This window comes from Mauremys reevesii, linkage group 12 (genome assembly GCF_016161935.1).
Source record: "Mauremys reevesii isolate NIE-2019 linkage group 12, ASM1616193v1, whole genome shotgun sequence".
NCBI classification, from domain to species: Eukaryota; Metazoa; Chordata; order Testudines; family Geoemydidae; genus Mauremys; species Mauremys reevesii.
The window spans coordinates 28,524,566-28,538,297 of NC_052634.1; the positions used below are offsets into that span (position 1 = coordinate 28,524,566).

Genomic DNA, 13,732 nt, shown 5'->3' on the forward strand with positions numbered 1-13,732 from the left:
CACAGCGTGGCGCTGTGGGGGGGGTCTCTTGGGAAGGGGCGATGCAGGGGCAGGGATTAGAGGGAACAGGTGGTGCAGGGGTGGGGTCTCGGGGGGGACGGGGTGGTGCAGGGCGGGGTCCCAGGGGATGGGGGGGGGTCTCGTGGAGAAAGGGAAGCTCAAGGGTGGGAACTGGGGGGAAGGGGCCATGTGGGGGTGGGTCTTTGGGGAACGGGTGCAGGGGAGGGGTGTCTGGGGGGGCAATGTGGGAGTGGGGAGTCGGGGGAAGGGGCGGAGTGAGGTGGGGTCAGGGGCGGCTCTACAAATCACGCTGCCCTTCCCCCGTCCCGCGGCGGGTCCCCTCTTCCCGCGGCTCCGGCATCCTGGGGAGGGCGGCATTTGGCTCCGGTGGAGCTCCCGCCGGCATGCCTGCGGCAGGTCCACCGGAGCCCGGGACTAGCGGACCTGCCGCAGTCATGCCTGCGGGAGCTCAACCGGAGCCGCGGGAAGAGGGACCCGCCGGCATGACTGACCGGTAGGTCCGCTCGTCCGGGCTCCGTGGACCTGCCGCAGGCATGCCGCGGCGAGCTCCACCGAGCCAAATGACGCCCCTCCCAGGAGGATGTCCCTGCCGGGCGCTGGCCCGCTGGTGCCTAGAGCCGCCCCTGGGTGGGGTATTGGGGACAAGGGGCAATGCGAGGGTGGTGCCTTGGAGGAAGGGACGGGGCAGGACTTCAGGGAAAGGGGCGGGGATTAGGGGGAACAGGCGATGTGAGGGGGGGACCTCGGGTTAGGGGCAGAGTGAGGCAGGACCTCGGGGAAGGGGGCGGGGCTTTGGGGCGGGCACAGCGGGGCTCGGGAAGGAGCAGGACTCACTCAGGCCGGGGGCGGGTCTGTCCGGGGGTGACACTGTCCCTGCAGCGGGTGTTTGGAGCCGGGCTCCCCCGGGGTGGGGCCGGGGGCAGCGGGAGTCGGGGGGTGACACGCGGCCGGTGCCTGGGCCCGTCGGACCCACCCGGAACCGCTCACACCCAGCCGGGGTTACACGGGGCGCCGGGAACACCCCGCGGGGCGGACACGGAGATCCAGTCCCCGGGCAGAGCCAGACCCGGCCCCGCCCCCGCCAGGGGTTGGGGTGGGGGAGGCGTTTCGGCGGGGGGTGAAAGGGGCGAAGCGGCGGAGCACGTTCCCTGCACCGGGGCGGGGCGGGGCTCCCTGGGGGGCGGGGCGGGGATGAGGAGTTGCGCTGGGTGGGGAGGTGTCAGGTTGACCCAGGGACCCGCCTCACCTGGGCTGGAGGACGGAGGCGCCCCGGGGCAGGCTGGGAGTTGTAGTTCCTGGCTCGTCTCAGAGCGGAAGTGACGAGCCGGTTGCTCAGACAACGCGCCCCCTCCCGGTGCACTCTGGGAAGCGTAGTTCTCTCTCTCTCTCTCTCTCACACGCGCGGCCTCTATTGGAGGAGGGGCCGTAACTCGTCACTTCGCCGCGCCTCTCCCCGCTCCCTGATTGGCGGAGAGAGCGCGGGACAGAGACTCGGCGCGTGGGGGGAGGCCCCGGTTCCCTTGCCCCGAGGCTGCGCTGCCCCCCCCCCGCCCCGGGCGCGCGCTGCGGCCGTTGGGATTCGAATCCCGCGTAGGATCCGGGCGGGGGGGGGGCAGAGGCAGCGCGGAGTGAAAGGGCTTCACCCCCCCCCAGCTGGGCCTGGGGCAGCGGGGGCTGAGCTGCCTGGGAGCAGCCCCACAAGCGGCAGCCTGGGGCCGCGGGGCCCCTCAGCCCCACCCCCTCCTCTCCCTCTGTAGGGCCCCAACAGCCCCTTCAACCCTCCCCCACCTGCCCCTGCAGTGTCCCCCCGTCCCCTGTGACCCTCCCGCCAGCCCCCCCCCCGGCGTCCCCTCCCCCACCCCACTCTGCCCGGCCCTTCCCTTCGCCCCCCCGCCCTCAGCGCCCCACCCCGACCACCTTCTCTTGCCCCACCCCGACATCCTCCTCAGCGGCCTGCCCCTGCCTCCTCCTCCCCATCCTCAGCGCACCGCCCCCCTTCATCCTCCCCCCCCGTCCTCAGCACCCTGACCCTGACCACCTCCTCTCGCCCCGACTCCGACCTCCTCCGCCCCCCCGTCCTCAGCACCCCGACCCCCGTCCTTCTCCTCTTGCCCCATCCCCACCCTCAGCACACCCCACCTCAGCGCCCAGCCCCTAATTGATTACAACCCAGTTCCCCACCGCAGGGCCCCACATTACCAACCCCCCCCCACCCCCCGTCCATCCCCACGGGGTGACGTTCCTCCTATCCAATCTCAGCTGCCCCCCAACCGGCCGGGTTCCCCGGTTAAGCCACAGTGGGGTCCTCCAACCCGCCCCCACCCATCCACTCTGGGCTCTAAATCCCACATTCCCACAATGCACCTTGGTAACCCCACCCTCCTCTATCCCTAATCCCCCTCGTCCCTTCCCTGGGGTCCCCCTGGACACCCCAACCCACAGTCCGGCCCCCACATACATCCCAGTCACTCATCGCACGCTGAGCTAGTCCTTCAGGGGCCCCCACAGCCCCCCAAACTCCTCCATCCATGAGCCCCGTGGACCTGTGGCCGGGAAGTGGGGGAAGCTCCCACTTTGGCTGGGCTGGGTGTGGGTGTTAATCTTTTCCTGGCTTGTGTGTGCTGATCTCACCAAGGCTTTTTGCTCCCTCAGGGTGGGGAGTGGTTTTGGCTGAAGGTGACATGGTTTGGTAGCCCTGTGGATGCTGCGTGGTGTCTGGAATGGGGCGTGTGTGTTCCCATCATGCCCCTTCCCCTCTGCCTGCAGAGCTGAGCACAGACAGGTCTGAGGAGCAGAGCAGGAGCTCTGGGAAGGAGAAGAGCAATACGAAGATGGAGTCTAAGACGAGGCCAGGTGACTTCTGTGGAGGGAGACATGCTGGACAGCGCCAAGGATTGGGGAGACAACCAGGTGTGAGCCCCGGGCTCAGATTTCTAATTGGAGCTGCGACGGCAGACTGGGAGGAGGGTGGAAGCCGGAGCCCTGGGGTGCGTGAGTAGCGAGAAGAGGAGCCTCGCCACCATTGCTTTTTCTTTTCCTCTTGTGTTGTGTTTCATACCAAGGGAAAAGGAGTCGCGGAGACGGAGTCCAGCCCCGAGGTGAGATGGCAAGTGAGCGAGAGCAGTGACAGGGTGAATCCTGTTGATGCCAGGCAAGACCTGCCCAGCTGGGATGAGAGTAGCTGTCTCTGTCGGTGAGAGAAGTATCTGGTTTGGGAAGGGCTCTGGTCACAGCCCCCCTGGCTCCAGGCAGGGACATCCCGTTACCTGGGTGTGGGTTTCTGGACTAGCTGTGGCTTCAAGGGAGATGATGTTGCCATTTGTGGGGGCTGATCATCTCTCTGGCCAGGAGTGGTGTGTGCTCCCTAGCAGAAGGTTGGATCCATGAGGGTGACTCCTTGTTCTGAGTTTCTTTCTTCCTCCGAGGTTTCTGTCTCTGTGTTGGACAACTTACACTCAAACTTTCTCTCTGCTTTCATGGACACCTGTCATGTTCAGTTGCCCGCATCCTCTTCCCCCCTTCCCCTCCCCCAGTCTCCTATGGGCTCAGCTGGGTCTATCTGCCCACGGGCAGGGTCTCTGCCATACTGGGAAGGATGTGTCCTGCCTGCCAGGATAAGGGGGTTGCTCCTCCCACCCCTTATCTTCGGGGAGACCTCATTGCTGTAACTGGGTCACAGCGTGAGTGGCCAGTCATGTCTTTGGGGCTGTGGGGGCTGAGACTGAGAGGGGTGGGCTCGCGGTCATGGCTTTGGGCACAGGAGAAGAGGGGCTGTGATTAGAGATGCCCAGAACCCCCCTTATCACCTGCTAGCTCCATTACTGCATCACCCAAAAGCCTCGCTCAGGGTCCACTATGCCTCCTTGTGCTGGGCACTGCAGGGACAATCAGAGGGACAGTAGGATGCATGAGGAAATAGATGAGTGTGTGAGGCAGATGGGTGAAGGGGGGTGTGTGGCATACATTGGGGACGGATGGGGGTTGAGGGTTGGATGGACAGCGGGACAGATGGAGAGCTGCAGGGACGGATGGTGACAGGCTGGACTTGTGATGGGTTCAGCTCATGGCCACTGGCCCTGTCATCTCCTGCCCGCATCTGCCCGTCTGACTCTGCCCCTGTCTCTCACAGGCAGCACTCAGCAGAGTCTGGCCCTGTCGTTACACTGGTGCCTACATCCAGTGCGCACCTGTGTGTTATGTGCTCCTGGAGAGCTCAGGCGGGGACAAGCGTGTGGCTCACGGCTGCTGAATCAGCTACTCCAAAACTGCCACAGATCTCCCCCTCCTTGGGCAGCAAGACCCTGGCCGGGGGGCAGGGCCGCCCAGAGGGGGGGGCAAGAGGTGCAATTTGACCCAGGCCCCGAGCCCCACAGGGGCCCCCACCAGAGTTTTTCGGGGCCCCTGGGCGGGATCCTTAACTCCCGCGGGGGGGCCCGGAAAACTCTTGCGGGGCCGGGCGCAGGAGCTTCTCTGCTCCCGGTCTTCGCCGGCGGGGGGTCCTTCCGCTCCGGGGCGGAAGGACCCCCCGCTGGCGAATTACCGCCGAAGACGGAGTGGGACCCGCCGCCGAAGTTCAGCTCGGTTTTCGGCGGTAATTCGGCGGCGGGGAGCCCTTCCCTTCCGGGACCCTCCGCCGAAGTGCCCGGAAGACCCGGGGCAGGGGCCCCCCTCCGCCGAATTACCGCCAAGACCGGGCTGCACTTCGCGCGGGTCCGGCCGCGGTAATTCGTGGCGGGGGTCCGCCGCGGGTCTTCAGGGCACTTCGGCGGCGGGTCCCGGAACGGAAGGGCCCCCCGCTGCCGAAGACCCCAGGCCCCCGGAATCCTCTGGGCGGCCCTGCCGGGGGGTTCCCTGTCCCTCCTCGCTGCCTGCTCAGCACAGAGACCAAGGTCACCTGGCTTTGCCCAGCCTCTAGCTGGAGCTTCTCCAGCCCCGAATTGCTGGTATCCAGCCTGGCCGGAGCTGGTGCGATGTCCTAGCCGAGTCCATTCTTTCTCCCCGGTAGATGACGATTTTCCCCACTTCAGTTAGTTGCTCTTTCTCTGCTTCCCCATAGCCCCTCCCCACTTATAGTGACCCCTGCTGGCCAGGCACGGGAGTGTCCTGTAGGTGCCTTCTCGTAGGAGCAGTGACTCCTGGTGGTGAGGGGCGGCAATGCCTGGCATGTATCCCCCTAGCATTGCTGCAGCGACCCCTGGTGGGCACTGAGGGCAGTTGCCTGTGTGACCCCACCACTGCCATTGCGCCTGTGAGCGCTGGTGGGTAGGTGAGGCAGGGCCCTGTATGTATATCAGCCATTGGGGCAGTGCCGTCTGCGTATCCCACTCTCATCTCGGTGACTCGTGTTCCCAGGTGGGGCAGTCCCCTGTGTGTATTTACTCCCCCCAACCCTGCATTGGGCCAGTGACCACTGGTAGCCGGAGGAGTCAGTGCCTGAGGTGTGTTCTTCACCTCCCCCAAGGTGGCAGGGTGCCTGGGTGGCTGTGTCAGGCAGTGCCCTGGGTATCTTCCAACCCCTTTGTGGCAGTGAGCCCTGCTCCTGGTGTGTGTCACTCCCCCACTAGGGATGTGCACTGGTGGCCAAGTATGGCAGTGCCCTGTGTGTAGCCTCCTCCCTCCCCCCACCCCCAGGGTGACCAGATAGAAAGTGTGAAGAATCGGGACGGGGTGGAGGGTAATAGGCACCTACATAAGAAAAAGCCCCGAATATTGGGACTGTCCCTATTAAATTGGGACATCTGGTCACCCTATCCCCTCTACCCCTGTGCCAGGTATGGCAGGCACTGATCCCTGGCATCCCCGTGGGGCAATACGCTCTGTATATCCCCCTATTGGGGCAGTGACCCCTGCTGGTCAGGTGGGGCAGTGCCCTGTGTGTGTGTCCCCCTATTTAGGTAGTGACCCCTGGTGGCTAAGTGAGGCAGTGGCCTTTGATTTCCTCTTCTCTCCCCCGCCCCCTCTCTCTCTGGGGTAGGGCCCCCAGTTGGGGCACTACCCGATGTGTATCTCTACTAATTGGAGCAGTGACCTCCCCGTGGTGCCCTGGTGTGGCAGTGCCCTATTGGTATCTCCCTTCCCCCTCTCCCCACACCATTGTGGTAGTGGCCACTTCAGGCAGTGGCCTGTTTATCATCCCCCCACACCACCACCACCATTGCAGCAGTGCCCCCTGGTGGCCATGTGCAGCAGTGCCCTGCATGTATCCCCCCAACCACTGCTGCAGTGACCCCAGGTGCCCAGTTTGAGTAGTAGCCTGTGTGTACCTCACCTCTTGGGGCAGTAACGTGTGGGGCCACGTAGGGCAGTGGCCTATATGTACCATCTCCTCTGGAGCAGTGACCACTGGTGTCTTGGTGCTAAGATGCAGCCACCTCTGGGGTACATGGTGGGGCTGTTTACAGGACAATGGGGACAGGCCCCCCCGTTCCAGGAAGTAGGGGAATGTCTGATGTTCGGGGCAGAGGGTTCCACCTTCTATTGAACTGTGATGCTCTGAGCACCTTTCCCCTGCATGAAGAAGACCCTGTGTGGCTCCAAAGCTGGTCCAGTAACAGGTATCACCTCACCTGCCTTGTGTCCCTGGTATTCTGGCCAGTGTCCAACTTCCCCTTCGCTGTTGGTCCTCAAACCTCTTCCAAGCAACCCCCACACCCAGTCCCTTAAGCTGCCAAACCTCCCTGGGAGCCCAACCCTGGCGGGGGGGCACCCCACCTGAAAACCCTACGGCACCATGGGAGTGGTAGTGTCCACTGCCTCCATCTCCCACCAGCCAGGACAGGCCCCACAGCTCCATGGGAGTGGTCGTGTCTCCTGCTTCCATTTCCTGACAGCCGCTGCCAGGCCCAGCCCAGACTTCCCATTTCTGGTGCGAGTCCGGAAGCAGATGCTGCCATGAGGCGGTGCTGGGAAGGGTGGTGCTGGTGTCAGGAGAAAGCAGGAGGAGCAGGTGGGGTCTGTGCTCCTGCGGGGAGGTGCTGCCCTTGCTGTGAAAAGGCCCCGCCATTAGGGGAGATGTCATCTCCCTGCCCTGCCACGCTCTGCACCAGCCCCTGCTTGTCATGGGAGCAGGGCTGGCTCCAGGCACCAGGGTAGCAAGCAGGTGCTTGGAGCGGCTAATTCAAAGGGGCGGCCCGTCCGGTATTGGGGCAGCACGGCTGGGTCTTTGGTTTGGCGGCGGGTCCCTCATTCCCTGTCTTAGTCTTTGAGCTGCCGCCGAATTGCTGCCAAAGAGGACGGGAGGAGGACTGCTCGAACTGCTGCAGAAGCAGCAATGTGGTTGAGCTGCCGCCGAAGAGCCACAGCTTGTCCTTTTCCCCCCTCCTGCTTGGGCCGGCAGAAAAGCTGGAGCTGGCCCTGCACAGGAGGAGCAGGCTCCAGTCTGCGGAGCTACAGCAGGGAACCCCGCAGAAGGGAACCCCGCAGCCCAACACCTGTCAGGCACCCCCGTTCTCCATGCCCTAATCCCTGCTGCCCCCCCACCCATCAGTTATAGAACAGGAGGCAACTTAACTTCTGCTCACTGTTCCCGGTGGGACTCTAACAGAGCATGTCCTGGAGCCACTTAACTTCCACTCGCTGTTCCCTTTATAGACAGACAGTCAGAGCTCTCACAGGCTGGGCAGCAAGGAGATGATGCAGTTTGTCTCACCCCAGTGGATATTGCAGCCCTGAGTATAGAGGTTTGTTCTTTAAACATGGGGTCAGTCTCCTGTGGGGTTGGGCCACAGGAGAGCCCCGTGCCCCTTCCTGTGCTTCTAACCCTGCACTGTTCACCCTGCGTCCTCCCCCACGCCTCTAACCCGGTGCCCCCCTCTGGCACCCCTAACCCCTGCCTCCTCCTGCACCCGTAATCCCTGCACTGTGCCCCCCTTTCCCCTAACCCCCGCACCCCCTCCTGTGCCCACTTGGGGAAACTGACCTGGATGCACGGAGTAGCTGCATTGCTGCTCGCTCCCCCCGCCGCCCCTGAACACTGCTCCTCCGCACATCGCTAGGGGGCTGTGAGAGGGGGAGCAAGGAGCGACATCAGGCTCCTGCATCCAGGTCACCTTCCCACCTGGGCTGCTGCTCTTTGTCCTCCCTTATGCAGCCCAGGTGGGGAAGGTGACCTGGATGCAGGAGCCCTGATGTCGCTCCTTGCTCCCCTTACGGCCCCCTAGGGGCACGGAGGAACATTGGGGGGAGCAGTATCCGCTCATCACCGCTCTCTCCCCCTTCTCTTCCCCTCCCTCCCCCCATGTTCCTATGCCAGGAGGGAGCAGGGAGAAAACTGGGCACCACCCCAAGCAGCACTCCCCTGCCAGCCGGGAGCAGTTTCTGACTTTACACCAGCAGCACACACCTCTCTGCTACCGTACAGCACCGCCCTTGACCATGGTACCCCTGGGCAATTCCCTGGTGGCACCCACCCCTAAGGCTGGCCCTGGCTATGGGCTTCAGAGGGAGTGACCAGACCAGGTGGCCATGGAGAGCTCCTGCCCCTGCTCTCCCCTCCCAGCTTCTAGCAGTCAGAGGCCAGGGACATGCTTCCATGCTGATGACAGGTACTGCTCCATAATGATCCAAAGTACAGGGGCGGCTCCAGACCCCAGCACGCCAAGCGCGTGCTTGGGGCGGCATGCCACGGGGGGCGCTCTGCTGGTCCCGGGAGGGCGGCAGGCGGCTCCAGTGGACCTCCCACAGACGTGCCTGCAGAGGGTTCGCTGGTCCCACGGCTGGGGTGGAGCATCCGCAGGCACGTCTGTGGGAGGTCCACCGGAGCCGCTGGACAGGCGACCGGCAGAGCGCCCCCGTGGCGTGCCACCGTGCTTGGGGTGGCAAAATGGCTAGAGCCGCCCCTGCCAAAGTACATTCATATTCCTCATCTGAGTCAGATGCCACCCACCGAAGATTGATTTTCCTGTCTAGTGCTTCAGGTTCTGTACTGTTCGCATCAGAGTGTTGCTCTTTGAGGACTTCTGACAACATGTTTCACACCTCGTCCGTCTTGGATTTTGGAAGGCTCTTCAGATTCTTAAACCTTCAGTCGAGCACTGTAGCTATCTCTAGAAATCTCACGTTGTACCTTCTTTGTGTTTTGTCAAATTTGCAGTGAAAGTGTTCTTAAATTGAACAACATGTGCTGGGGCATCACCCAAGACTGCCATAAAACGAAATATATGGCAGAATGCGGATACAGTCATGGAGCAGGAGACATACAGTTCTTCATCAAGGTCTTCAGTCACAAATTAACGCATTATTTTTTTAACGAGCGTTATCAGCATGGAAGCATGTCCTCTGGAATGGTGGTTGAAGTATGAAGGCATATGGATGTTAGCATATCTGACACGTTAATACCTTGCAACGCTGGCTACAAAAGTGCCATGAGAGAGCCTGTTCTCACTTTTAGGTGACGTATATAAGACACGGGCAGCATTATTCTAGTAAATGTAAACAAACTTGTTTGTCTTAGCGATTGGCTGATCAAGAAGTAGGACTGACTGGACTCTAAAGTTTTACATTGTTTTCTTTTTGAGTCCACTTATGCAACAAAAAAAATCTACATATGCAAGTTGCACTTTAATGATAAAGAGATTGCACTGCAGTACTTTATATTTTGCAGTGTAAATATTTGTAATAAAACTATATATAGTGAGCACTGTACACTTCGTATTCTGTGTTGTAATGGAAAATGTAGAAAAACAAAAATAAATTTAAATTGGTATTCTATTGTTTAACGATGTGATTAAAAGAGATTAATCGCGATTTTTTTAAAGTTAATTGTGTAAGTTAACTGTGATTAATTGACAGCCCTAGATTTGAATTTTTCTGTCACATGCAGGACAAGCTGGAATATCTGTGTCTATTGGGTTTCCAGGAAACCCAAAGCCCGCCCCATGCTAACGCATCCCCCCCCCCAGCCTAAGGGGAGGTTGCACAGGGCCTCAGAAACCCACTAATTGCGGGGGACAACTAATAAAAGAACAGGGACAGGAGTGCGGTCAAAGGGTCATAAGAAGGGAGCCTGACGGGGACACTGAGCAGAGAACCCCGGACAGCCCCCACTGCTCCTCGAAGGCGTCAAGGGAGCCAGCGGATGCCGCCCAGAGGAACTCTGCCCGGAGACGTGAACGGACTAAGGATCGGAAACAAGCCCCGCAGTCGCAGGAGCCTGGGGGGAATTGTGCTGTGAAATGGTTTCCTGTTCTGACATGTCCCCAATTGCCCTTTTTGCCCTAACAGGCTGCAGCGCAACATCCATGTTTTGCTCCAGCTCATTCCGTCCTCCCAGGGGCCGGGGAAGGGAAATGGCTGCAGTGGAGCCAGTTGAGGGAGGGATTATCAGGGAGTTGCTGGCGTGTTCCCGTGGCGGGGAGAAAGGGCAGTAAATACATAGGGGGTGGGAACTTCCAGGAAGGTTGGTCTGGGTGGGAGAGGGCAGGAAATCCCCAGGGTGGGGGACAGGGTGTGACAAACCTGCTGGGATTTGTTTACTGTAAGGCTCCAGCATTTCTCAAGTGTGGCCAGCAGGGGCTTTTATTGTGGCCACAGCCTCCCGGGCTGTAACTGAGGGGGAGTCAGGGGCAGCAAAGCAGTGGCTCTTCCCCCGGGGCTGCCTGCAGGGGCTGGTCCCTACCCCCTTCCGGAGTCATAAACACTGCAGGAGCCGGCAACCAGTGGGAGTTCCCCTCCTCCCCACGTGCGGTGGGGCTCAGGCTTCAGGCTTCTGCTCTGGGATGGTGGGCGGCAGGCTCAGTCAAGATACATGGAACGTAGGCTGGGTGGGGAGAAGTTTGTGTAACTCATCCAGTTATTGATATACATGTGACCTCAAATACTACCAATCTGTGTGTCCCCCCCCCCCCCCACACACACAGAAACCACCCCAACCAACCATCTCCCAAACAGACCCTCAGTCTGGAAAGCATTCATCCCTCATATTGTTGAAAAGACTCACAGCAAACAGAAGAATCCCAGCTTTCAAAACAATCCTCCAGCAAAACAAAGAAACTCACATCTGTAGACTCAGAAAACACTCCCAAGAAATTTTAACAATATGTTGTTATGAAGAAACCAAAGTGATAAAGAGACCTGATTTTTCAACTACTTTAAAAAAATCTTCTCAAATCAGCATCTTTAGAGTAAAACTTTTTCTGCTTTTCTAACCAGACAATTCTCCCCAGAAGGAGAGGCACTGGTCCTGGAGACACTGCAATACCAGGTCAATGCATGGGGTGAACAGAGCAAGCTTCTATTCCATCCCATTGTTTCAAAAATCAATTTAACATACAGTCCTTAAATAAAGGACCTATCAGATATTAAACTGATAAGAGCTCTAAGGAGCCAAGAAGCAATGCTGTGAGTCTCGGATGCTAGGCAGCCGCTCTTCCCCCACTGTTTTATACTTCAGCACGAGGAGCTCCCAGACACGCGCCAAACACCATTCACAAGGCTTTGATAACTAGGTAACTCAAAGTGATGATCACTTCCCCGAAATGACTCCACTGGAAGAATTCAAAGCACGAGCCCTTAACACACAATTCTGTTCAAAGACAGAGAAGTCTTTCACCCTCCTTCCTCTTGCTGGTTTCCCTGTACACGCCTAATTTGCATAAAACCACCCACTGACCTGTGACTAACAATCTCTCACTGTTAACTCTTACAGCAAAACAGGCCAAAGAAAGCCTATGCAAGCGCTGTACTGCAGCCCCACTGCTCTTTTCTGCTCCTTCTCAAACGTACAGTCATCAGGCACAGATAAGATAGTTTTGCTCCATACCAGTCCAGTTTCTTGTCTAACCACTGCACACACATGGTATAACCCTACCCTGAGCTGATTCCCAACTTTTGCGCTCAATACAGGAAAACGAGAATTGAGAGAGAAGCTGTGCAGGGAAGTCTTCCTCAACTTGCACTCCACTCCCCAAGGGCCTTTCGGGGTCTTCTGTGGACTTCAGGTTCCATTTGATTGCCAAGGTTTATGGTCTTATTAATTAGCCATCTCCTAATGCAAGGATGCTACATGTCAGACTAAAGATCGATTTTCCAAAAGAGCTGAGAAACAGAACTAAAGCTGAGCACGAGGTGTTACATTACCTTGAGCATCCAGAATCTGACTGTGCCCTGGCAAGTTCAATGCTTCCGAAAGAAATCAGAAAATAAGGAGCCCGTCAGGTCCCCCTGCTAGCACCCAGATCTAGTCAATCTGCTGGGAAATAAGGAAAAGGTGATGAATAAAGAAGTCAGGAAATAACAAGGAAATGAAGAGGTTTGTCGAACGGGTTTCTGTCCGATATACCATCTTCTCAGCTACCAATCAAAGTTAAAGACCTAAAGTCGACCTATCGGCATAAGTACAGATGGTTGGATGGAAATTAAAAGGAGCTGCTGTCACAAGTGTTAGGAGCCTGCAAGCAACATGCAGACCATTTAAAAATGCTGCAATTAGAGGCTGCGACAAAGTTCCTCCTCTACCTCGGTGGGTCCTGCACTTATTGGCAGATTTTCTCACCTCAGTGATCTTCCCCTCTGGTAGAACCCACAGTCTGGGTCAACTCCTCCTGTGTCTGATCAGGAGTTGGGAGGTTTGGGGGTAACCTGGGCCTGCCCTCTACTCCGGGTTCCAGCCCAGGGCCCTGTGGATCGCAGCTGTCTATAGTGCCTCCTGGTACAGCTGCATGACAGCTACAACTCCCTGGGCTACTTCCCCATGGCCTCCTCCAAACACCTTCTTTATCCTCACCACAGGACCTTCCTCCTGGTGTCTGATAACGCTTGTACTCCTCAGTCCTCCAGCAGCTACACCCTCTCCCTCTCAGCTCCTTGCACCTCTTGCTCCCAGCTCCTCACATGCACACCACAAACTGAAGTGACTCCTTTTTAAACCCAGGTGCCCTGAGTAGCTCTGCCTTGATTGGCTGCAGGTGTCTAATCAGCCTGTCAGGGGTGCGGAAAGCCCTAGGGCGGGTGCAAGGAAGTTTTGGGCCCTAGGTGAAACTTCCACCTTGCACCCTCCCACCCAGCTAACCGCGTCTGTCCGTTCCCCCACCCCCCGCAGCTAACTCAGCCCCCCACCGGGAGCCCCTGCAGCAACTTCTCCCCCATCCCCGTGGCAGCTAACCCTGCCTGGGAGACTTCCTCCCCACCCCACCCCCTGCCACGGCAGCTTACCCTGCCTGGGGAGACCTCCTGCGGACGTGGGTGGCAAGTTTGTAGACATTTTGGTTGTGCCCAGAACCCGCCCCCCAACTCTGCCCCCCCCAACTCTGCTCCCACCTGCCTAATGCTCTGGGAGGGGGAGATCTGGGGTGCAGATTAGGGTGCAGGAGGGGTGCAGGCTTTGGGATAGAGTTTGGGTGCTGGGTGCAGGCTCTGGGCTGGGGCAGGGGTGGGTGTGCAGGAGGGGGTGAAGGGTGCAGGCTTTGGGATGGAGTTTGGGGTTGGGAAGGGGTATGTGGGAAGGGGAGGGTGCACCTTGTGGGGAGGAGTTTGGGGATAGGAGGGAATCCTGGGGTGAGGGCTGTGGGGCTGAGGATGAGGGATTCATGATGCAGGTGGGGACTCAGGGCTGGGGCAGAGCATTAGGGTGCAGGGGGATGAGGGCTTTGGCTGGGTCTGAGGATTAGGGTGCAGGGGGATGAGAGGTTCATGCTGCGGGGGGGCTCAGGGCTGGGGCAGAGGTTTAGGGTGCGGGGGTGAGGGCTCTGGCTGGGGCTGAGGATTAGGGTGCAGG

At 59.2% G+C, this 13,732-nt stretch overlaps 1 pseudogene; it reads right to left on the bottom strand.

Annotated features, from left to right (window-relative positions):
• Window positions 1-11,184: 11,184 nt before the first annotated feature.
• LOC120376467 lies at window positions 11,185-11,355 on the bottom strand (annotated as a pseudogene).
• Window positions 11,356-13,732: the final 2,377 nt, after the last annotated feature.